Raw genomic sequence first — 10,594 nt, 5'->3', positions numbered from 1 at the left:
CACATCCCTTTTGGAACATGTGAGGGTAAGATGATCTTCCTACAGATGAGCTCACATTTTGTGTTTCTGCATGAGTTCTTGTTCTGGCGTGCCTCCTGATTGAAGAGCCATGAATCAAATGTCACAGGGAATGGGGTCTCAAATCCCCAATATCTCTAATAAATTATTCTTTATTCCACATATTTCTAGCCTGCCTTTTCTCCAAGGCTATCCTTTCTCCCAAAGCTACCTTCACACCAATCATATGAAGCTGGTTAAGCAGAGAGCAGAGGGGCTATACAGACCGTCCTTTGTTGTGTGGTGTGCAGCCACCCCTTTACTGGCCAGATCGGTATTGCAGCAATCGCATACCGTGGCACTGTCTGGCTTCTGTACAGCACAAAAAGGAGCTGGAAAAATTGGTTCCTTTTTGTGCCCTGGAAGGGGCACCATACCTGCCACTGTGTCCCTTTGGCGCTGTGCCATTTGGGTGCTGTGCCAGAGGTGCATCACTGTGGTACGCGCCATGTAGACTGGCATGTGCCATAATGGTGCCCCAGCAGTGGCAGTAGGGCCTGGAGCGTGCAGATGCCTAGCCCTTCCTTGCCCACAGGCTGGTGCTTTTCGCCAGTCTGTACAGGGCTGAAGTGACTGATCACTGGTTAAATGAAGAACGTCAAACCTGCACATTTTCCTGCTCTAAGTCAAGTACTTTTTCTGGCCTCTTTGTATTTACACACTACTGAAATAAAATGAAAATATCCCCAAGCAAACAATGATAAAATATACCCCTTTTATTCAATGCAACATTCCCTTGCTTGTTTATGGTTTGAATCCTCCTAGTGACATACCCAGACTTAACCTCCTATTTATGTATACAAGCTTTAATGACAGTGCAAGAGGGTATAGAATACCTCTTCATACAATTCCCTTCAACACAGGCAACTCTTTCCATGCCAGATTTCCAACCCTTGCCATTTGCAGCCAGGGCACGATGGAGGAGACCTGGACAGTGTCTCCTCACCGGTTCAACAGCTGGGATAAGAAGAAGGCAGCATAATTCCTGCCCTCCAGCAATAATATTTGAGTATCCTGGAGCTGCAGCAGGGTTCTTCTCTCTGCTCCCACCTGTGGAACCACTCCTGGATGATTCCTAGCTCACTTTTTCTTCCTGGGCCACTAAATGCCTCTGGGGTATGCATTTTTTGTGTGAAAAGATAATGTTCTGTAGCAAGTGTGGCCTGTGTCACCAGGTACTGTATATAATCAACTATAAGTTGATTGCATGTATAGTTGAGGGAAGTTTTGGGGCCAAAGTTATGGATTTTGGTATGACCCATGGATAAGTCAAGAGTAAAACTTTGAGGCTCCTCAGGTCCATGTGGCTCTTCAGCATTCCCTATCAGTGGACAGAGCTATTTCTCTGCCACAGTGAGGAAGCACCAAAGAGCCCTGGTTGCAGCCATTTTTTCCTTGGAGTAGGGTTAACAGTCACAGGCACCCTCTGCCCCTAATTTGCATTTAGTAACTTTGCTAGATACTCTGCTTTAGTTTGGTAGTTCAAGGGTGGGATTAGAGAGGGGGAGATAACTTTACGATGTTGTTAACCTGCTTGGCCAATTCTCCCAGGTTTGGGATGGGAAATGGGCCATACCTGCTCACTTTTCTTTGTCCACTTCCATCTTATATCAGCTCTATCTGCAGGTTTGCACACAGCCATGGGGAACTGGACTGCAGGCTGCAGATAGGTTTGGGTAGAATAGTTGTTTTGGACTGAGTTTTTCCATTGATTGTGAGAAGTTTCTGGAGCCCATCAGCCAAAGAGCTGGAATGCTTCCTGCTATAGACCATCTGCTACATCACCTACCACAATAAAATGACCTTATAACAGCAATGACTATCAGTGTTTGGAACCAATGAAGGGAGGACTGGAATTGCAACCAGTTCCGGCTCAGAACAATGCACTGGGGAGAATGAAGCATGCTGTGCAGACAGCCTCTCATGGGGTGGGCACTGTAATATTTTTCTGATAGTATGTAATTAATTCTGCATTGACAGAGTTTTGTTCTAGCGCTATTTTTTTGAAAAAAATCACTTAATAATTACAGCAAGATCACAATACCGTTAGCAGTATTGGGAAGCGTCCTTCACCCTTTCCACCAGACTCTAGCCGATCATGCTTATGAACAGAACAACAGACTTAGATAATTCCCACTATACACCTGTTTGTACTACTGAGTTATGCCCTTGTTTCTCGAGGTGCATTAATTTGATGCTGAGCTTCTTTTAGCCTGCATCACCTTGGCTGAACAATAATATCAGTAATGGCAAATAACCAAAACCTAACAAGCTGAGCTTCAATGCTGTACCTGCATGTAAGTGTCTATTTCACAGTAACATTAAAGATGTATTTGAGTCTGTCCAGTTTCTGATTGTGCACCGGGGGGGGGGGGTGTCTTTTCCCTGCTTCTCTCCCCCCCTTCCTGTTTTCATCTGCAGACACAGTCTTTGCTGGTCAAAGATCAATGCACATTGCAAAGATAGAGATCGTGGAATTTCTTAATCTGATGGAAACACGTTTCCAGTGTGTTACCTTTCCCTCCAGCTGTGCTTTTGCTTCTGGAGGTTGCTTGTTAGCAGTGCTCTCTGGAAGCTTAGTTACTGTTTCCATGAATAAGATAAGAAAAATGAGTGTTGTCTTCTACAGATCAATAGACCCACTCACTTGAAAATAGTGATTTGCCGAGACACTTGTAGAAAAGCCATATTGAAATGGTAAAGAAACATTTAGTTGGAAACAGTTAAATGGAGGGGGAAATCCTTCTCAAACCTAACTGCATCTTTAAGTGAGCCAAATGTGGGGTAAAAATACCAGAACCTACGACTTCTGAGCACTTCATAAAAAAGACTTCACAATAAATTGTGTTCTCCCTACTCAAATTCTCTGCACATTTCAGTAAATCTCTTTTTGTTTGAGAGATAGATTTACTTGGCACCTTGGATTCTTCCTAGGGTGAGTCTAGGCCTGACTTTCTGATCGCTCTTGTCCACTTTCCCTTGCTCATCTGCTCACTGCATCATTTTCTTTATTAGTTTTTTGTGCAGTTTTTGTGCTATGTGGCCATGTTCTATAAGAGTTTTTCCTGACGTTTCGCCAGCATCTGTGGCTGGCATCGAAGATGAAGATGCCAGCCACAGATGCTGGCGAAACTTCAGGAATAAACTCTTATAGAACATGGCCACATAGCACAAAAAATGCACAAAAAACTATGGATACCAGCCATGAAAGCCTTCGACTTCACATTTTCTTTATTGTTAGTAAAAGTAAGATGTATGCCAACAGTTCTCACTTTTAAATGTATACCCAATATTCTGTGAGATGGGATTGAGAGCAGTACTTTTTAAAAATGTTCTTTATGTCCAGGGAGCACACTTCTCCTTTCTTACAACAGCTCCATGGGTTACCTGTTTGTTTCCAGGCACAATTTAAACTGCTGGTTACAACCAAAAAAGCCCTGTATGGCTTGGGTCTAGGTTATCTGATGGACCATATTTTTCCACATGAGCTTGCCAAGGTTTTGAGATCTACAAAAGACAGCTACTTCTCCATTCCAATAATCTCACAGTACATATCTGGTGGGATCATAGGAGCAGGCTTTTCCATTGTGACTGGGCTCTAGAAATTCCTTGCTGGAAACACTAGACACTTTTATGTTTATATAGGCCTTTGAGAACTGTCTGATTATAGGGAAAGGACTTTAATATGTGCCGCACTGGCTGTATTTTATTGTGTTTTAATGGATGTGTTTTTAAATTGCTTTCAATTATATGTTCACTCTTGTATGCCTTTCGTGATGTGAATTTTTATCTGCATGTGCTTTAATTTTTTGTAAGCTGCCTTGAATCCCAGGGCTGTGAAAAGGTAGGATATAAACAAATTTAAAATATATATATTTAATTTGGTGCAAGGATAATTTTAATTTGTTGCCAGGGGAACTTGTCACCATGACTCACTTGCTTTTCACTGATTATCCATTATGTTGATTAAGGTAAAGGTAGTCCCTTGGCATGAATATCTAGTCATAACTGACTGTAGGGGGCGGTGCTCATCTCCATTACTAAGCCAAAGGGCCAGCATTGTGTAAGGACTACTCCAATGCATATCTCACATGGTTCATGTTGGCTTTTGCAGGTAGAATATATAATAAATGTTTTTGATGGGAATATTGTAGTTACAAATTGTCCTTGGTTACCCACAATGCTACAGCTCTAGGCAGAAATCATCCATAGTACACAATGACAACCTTAAGTCAAAAATATATAAACTTTCTCTCTAGCAAGTGACACAGATACTCACATGTTTGTGCACACACACTCTCTTAAGCTACATAAAAGTCTTGGACTTGTTCTGTACAATATATATAAATATTTTTATTCTCTTTCAGTCCTTGCCTCAAAGGTATGATATGCCTCTTCCTCAAAAGGAGACCCTCGTAATTCACAAGCAGGCAACAAAATGAATTAGCAGAATGGGCATAGTGGTTTTATAATTTATGGCCTATTACAACTACCTGCATTATACCATTTTCACAATGCAACCCATTACATTTTTTGATCCTCCTGTTTTAATGTTGCAAGTATATCAACTGCTATCACCTAGTTTTCATTAAATATTCTTGTGAGGGTAATTTCATTATTTTCATTATTTTTCTTAATTGGGAATTTACTGAGGGGGCATAGCTATGGGGAGCAAAATGAGGGCATTCCCCCCCCCCAAGTCAGAATTCTGCACCCTGAAATGAAATTTTCCTTCAGTCCCCAGATTTATAACATTGCAGGTGAGGATTTAGAAATATAGTTTAGGCATCCAAAGAATTGGAGCAGGCAAAATTATTAAAGGGGGAAGTGAACACAGAGAATATTTCTAAAAGTGTAGGGTTTGTTTTTTTGATGTCTCACTCTCTAATGATAGACATTTGCAAACTGAAGGAAAACTTCATTTGAAGAATTCTTATTTGGAGAGATATACATTCATTTTGTCCCTCCCCAATTTATTCTAATTTACTCTAATTTTTATTTAATCTTTCCAAAATTGAAAGACTGTATCTATAGGGCCAAAACAATCTTCCATGATTTTAAAATGAACCCACAGTATGCATCTGCACTGCAGGTTCCTATGGAATCCTGGGATTTATAGTTTATGGTAGCACCAAATTCTCTGTCAGAGAAGACTATCTCATAAATCTACAGATCCCAGCATTCCATAGCATTGAGTCATGACAGCTAAAGTGGTGCTAAACCTCATTATTTCTGCAGTGCAGATGCAGTCTTAGCTAGCATTGCATTTACTATTTTTAAACCAAGGTATACACATGACAATCAGCATGGCACAGTGGTTTCCATGTTGGGCTATGTTTCTGGAGACCAGGATTCGAATCCCAGATTGGCCATGGAAACCCACTGGGTGACCTTGGGCAAGTCACACTCTCTCAACCGCAGGGGAAGACAATGGCAAACCTCCTCTGAACAAATCTTGCCAAGAAAACCCCATGATAGGTTCACTTTCAGGTTGCCATAAGTCAGAAATGACTTGAAGACAACCAAAACAACAATACACATGCTCCCAAAGGATGTTTCTGCAGCCCTTGACCCCCTGCATGACTCTATTTCTGGCAAAGAAAGAAAGAAAGAAAGAGAAAAGAAAGTTGAACTGCCTCTCCTGGAAGCCTCCAAGAGTGTCAATTCATCTATTTGTTATTGGGAGGTATGATCCACACTGCATCTTTCTCACACTTTTTATACCATTTTAACTGCCATGCCTTCTTTCTGGGGAATCCTGGGATTTGTAGTTTCGTGAAGGTAAACTTAATATTCTCTGTAGAGAGGCACCTAAGCTCTCTAATGGAGAATTCTAAGCCCCACAACAAACTTGAAATCCCAAGATTCCACTGCTATGGTGTCAAACTGCTAGAATTGCACTGTGTGGATACAATCATTATAATTAAAAATACCAAAAATACCAACCAACCCCCCCCCCCATGGATTTCAGCCATTTCCCATTTTATTTTTCTTTGATGATTTATTTCTTTGGGGTCTTTGGGGCACTTTTTGGGCAGTCTAATTGCCCCCAAAGAATCCCAGGGACAGAAGGTGAGCCTCCAAAACAACTGCAGTTGCCCACCTCTCTTTTAAACAGAGAACTATACTGTCAGGGTAATCAAACATAAACAATGGATACTCAGAGAAGCAGCTTGGTTGTAAACTAGATATCTATTGATGTAGATATACAATAAGAATAATATCTGCCATAGAGGGTAGCTCTTTCGTAAGTGACACATTCAGACACATAATGATTAGCCTGAGCGAGCTGTATTTTAACAAATCTAAACCAAACTGGGGGAACAAGTACAAAAGCACCTCTTGTATCTCCATTCCTTTTTCTTTAAAAATGAAGGCAACAGCTTATAAATGGAAACATGGCTATTTGTTGCACAATCATTTCTATAACTTGGACACAGTGCCTGTATTTGATGTTCGACGCTCTTGACGAAAAGCAAGAGAAGACCAACCACATAAACTGGTTAAGCAGCAAGAAGGTGACTTTCTAGAAATTGTCACACTACTGAGTCTATCTCAGCAGCTGTCTGTCTTGGAAATATAAAAAGGAACTTTTCCTACTCATTCTTATACATTTCAGCTCTCTAGATTTATTAACCGCAGCTGGGAGAATGTATAGTTAATGCCAGTTGGAAACTTATATACATCCTATAACTTGTAGAGTCTATAAATGGATTTTTGACATTTCAAATGCCTTTCATCTTCAGGCAGAGACCTTCTCTACAAATTCTACTAACAAACATCAGGAAACGTGTAAAATGCTATACCCCTTTTTTAAAATTAAAAACAACAACAACCTATCAACAGCAACTTACCTGAGCAATTTCAGAGACCACCACCTGGAAAAGTTCTCCTTGATTATGCCAAATTTGCGACGTGTCAGTCTGGTTATTCTCTAACCATCATATCAAACTCCAAAGGTTCAGCAACCCCCCGGTTGGTTTACAGTTCTGCAGGTTAAACTTTAACTGGCCCTATCTCGCTACACCATGCAGCCCTTTGACCAGATAGCTAGGTCATTGCAGCTCACTCACTGTCTACACAAACTACATATGTTTACAAAATTCACAAGACAAAAGTCAATACCAGGCCTGAATAAAATGTGTATGGGGCGAGAAGGACATCATTTAGAAACTGGTTACCTAGATTAGCATTGAAAATATTCCTTGGAATACCAAATTCTAACCCAAACTAATTTACTTTATCACTCAGCTGAACAAGACCCCATAAATTGTCTTCAGAGCTTCAGAAAGCACTGACTGCTGGAACTGCTTTCTAAGGGACATCGCCACACATCTGTATGATGTCTACATTTTAAAAAAATTAAAAACTTTGTAGCATTAATAATAATAATAATAATAATAATAATAATAAATATTTATTTATGTTTCTCCACCTCTCCCAATCGAAGGGGGGTTACAGACTAAATAAAAGCACAAAGCAGCTAAAAACAATAAAATAATCAATTTGTTGATTGATTTCTGGCCAGATGACAAGGTTTCCATTTTTCTCAATAAGAGCCTGAAATACTAATATAAGTATACAGTCTTAGGGAAGAAATGAATGGATTTTGAACAAAGGTATGTTTTTCTGTCCCTGTTTCTTTGATGTTCTCCATCCTATCTCTGGACATAGGATCTTGGAGGACCGTAAAAAGGATTTTTTCCCTGATTAATGAGAATTTTCAGTTTCCCATTGGTATGGCCCTTAAAAGTAAGAATAACACTTTTGTTTCTTAGTCTGGAGGTCCAAGTGGATGGTCACCTGTTTTCAATATGAAGCACATCACAAGGCACAATTCATGGTCCTCCCTCCCTCCCTTTGCTTCAGCTACAACTAAATTTGCAACCATGTCACCATTCTGTATCTTCCATGTAGAGAGGGCAACAGCAGTCACTATGCACCACAGAAAGAGTATTTGGAGAAAATTCTGTAAATGTGGCTTTCTTTCTTTTCTTTTTTTAAGAAAAATATCAGCAATTTTCTCAGGAAGTTTTCTGACAATTTTCAGCTCAGTTTTAAAAATTGCTTGTCTTTGCTCAACAGGAGTGTCACAAAGCCATATAACTGTACCCAAACCATAACATTGGTGCTTTTCTGAGTTGTGCAGTTGCATCAACATATTTGTTGTTTAAGGAACAAATAGACGACACGTTGAGTCTACCTTATCTGGATCCAAAATACTCCAAAACCCAAACCTTTTTTCATAGAGTCTGGGATAGTGACACCTTTGCTTTCTGATGGTCCAATTTATATAAGCCTTTTCATGCACAAAATTATTGTAACTATTGTATAAAATTACCTTCAGGCTATGAGTATACGAAACATAAACGAATTTTTTGTTTAGACTTGGATCCCATTTCCAAAATATCTCATTATGTACACATATAAAATACAGATATTCTGAAATCCAAAACACTTCTGGTCCCAAGCATTTTGGATAGGGAGGACTCAACCTGTATTGGTACTGGAATCAAAGACAATAACACTTGGTGAGAGATTTTAAAAAATCATTTAGAAATACAAAGAGAAAATATACTAACCTACCCACTTAAAAGAACTAATTGCTGTATATCTGTTAGAATTAAAAACATAGGAATCATATCAAGCTGACACAATATCCTATTGATTAGAATGAACAAGGAAACCATCAAAGCCAACTTTGGGCTGTAAGATTTCAAGTAAGTTAAAACATTTTTTAAATGTTCCAGTGTTTGATAACATAGCACAGCGTCATTCTCTTCCACGTGTCCATGCTGGCTTTGGGGTGGGTTGATTTGTCCAGAGGTAAAGCTGAGATTTCATCATGGTTTGGAGAAGAAAGTTCATCTTCTGTTTATTCAGCCTTTACCATCTAAAAGGGATCATGTATAGGTAACATTGTAAACAGACCCAAGCAGTGCAAACTTATGTAATCCCCATTTATTTCAATGAATGCTATTTCCTGAAAGTGAATATAAGACTGCAGCCTCCTTGTGCAGAAGAATCCGTCATGGGTTGGATAAAGATATGAGTAGGGATCAAAACTCCACTGACCTGACCTTTTCCAAACATTAAATTTATCATCTAGCCTCACTTCTAGCACATGTCTATATCCCTTCCTCTATATCGTCTAGGAGTCCTGATTTTGAAGGTTTTCAGATATGTGGGAGGTTTTCAATGTAAATCTCAATACACAAAAGCAGACCTTCTTACTGTGAATGTAGAGTCCAAGGGGAAGATCAATTAATAGTTGTGATATCAGACAGAAGTTACAAATTCCAATCAAATGTTTTTGAACTATAACTCCCATCAGCCCTAGCCAATGCAGATGATGGTGACAGATCATAGAAGTTGCAGTCCAAAAAAATCTAGAGAACCAAAATTGTGTAAGAAAAAGTTCTGGCTGATGGAGTTCTGCTCCCCTTGCCCATATTATTCCAATGTGTCTGGATCTGAACATGGCCAGTAAAACTTTCCATTAAAAACAAGATAGGCATCCATAGGTTTGCATTGTAAGTCAGAGGAAAGCCACATACTGATCACAAGCTCTTACCCCATAGCTTCTTTACTGCCCGGTGTATTTCTCCATTTTCTTTACTAGGTTGAGAGTATTTGACATAGACATAATAATAGTATGCATTAACATTGTATCTGTGAAGTGTTCCCTTTCTGGGGCAGATCATTCACTCAGCTTCCAGAACCCAAGGACACGTGCTTCCAGATCAGCACTTGGTACACAAGTAGATTGCAACAGAAATGCTGTTTATTAACTAAGAAGAGAACAAAACACTTCAAGCAGCAAAATATAAAAAAGTAGAATGGAAGCTCTACCCTGAGGATCAAACCAATCCATGAATGTACCAGAGTGGAACACTGCACTGTTCTCTTGCAATCCTCTTGAAGGCTCAAAATTTGTAACATGAGGTCTATGTTATTTTGCCAGTAGTCATATAAGCAAACAGAAGCAAGTGGAAATTGACTCTTTTCCATATTGTTTGGTTGCAGCTGGCTGGGAAGCACAGAATATTTTTTAAACTGCTGGAATGCATACTTTATTTATAAATCACTTTTCTGCCTACCACAGCCTCCCAAGGAATATATGATAAATGCAAAACATAAAAACAAATATAAAAACAATATAAAACAATATAAAAATTGTTAAAACAATTTTATATAAAAAGCAGTAACAGAACACTCTTTAACTGGCTAAAATAATTTTATAAGCCAAATAAATCTTTCTTTATGGCGCTCAGCAAGCATGGATCCAAGCTGATATCTCCCTGGGGAGAGTTCTTTAAGTGAAGTGATGCTACAAACAAAGTCTGGTCTTGTAGTCTGCATCAATAAAAGTATAGTGTCTAGATCAAGAGAAGTAATAATGCCACTGTATTCTGTTTTGGTCAGGCCCCACCTGGAATATTGTGTCCAGTTCTGAGCACCACAATTCAAAAAGGACATTGAGAAACCATCCAGTCCAACCCCCTGTCATGCAGGAAATCTCAGTCAAAGCAAACCC

At 39.4% G+C, this 10,594-nt stretch overlaps 1 protein-coding gene across 5 annotated transcripts in view; it reads right to left on the bottom strand.

Annotated features, from left to right (window-relative positions):
* A1CF (APOBEC1 complementation factor) overlaps window positions 1-9,651 on the bottom strand; it is a 47,723-nt gene extending 38,072 nt beyond the window's left edge. For 3 of the 5 annotated variants that reach the window (XM_042456800.1, XM_042456802.1, XM_042456804.1), the window contains exon 1: window positions 6,912-7,033. The gene's annotated coding sequence lies outside the window, so the exon portion shown is untranslated. Of the gene's footprint in view, window positions 1-6,911; window positions 7,048-9,631 lie in introns of those variants that run through there. The other 2 variants (XM_042456801.1, XM_042456803.1) reach the window with 2 other exon arrangements.
* Window positions 9,652-10,594: the final 943 nt, after the last annotated feature.

The sequence above is a fragment of the Sceloporus undulatus genome, chromosome 3 (genome assembly GCF_019175285.1).
Source record: "Sceloporus undulatus isolate JIND9_A2432 ecotype Alabama chromosome 3, SceUnd_v1.1, whole genome shotgun sequence".
Taxonomy (NCBI): domain Eukaryota; kingdom Metazoa; phylum Chordata; class Lepidosauria; order Squamata; family Phrynosomatidae; genus Sceloporus; species Sceloporus undulatus.
Note: the sequence above shows the minus strand (reverse complement) of the source record. Positions and strands in the feature narration are given on the sequence as shown.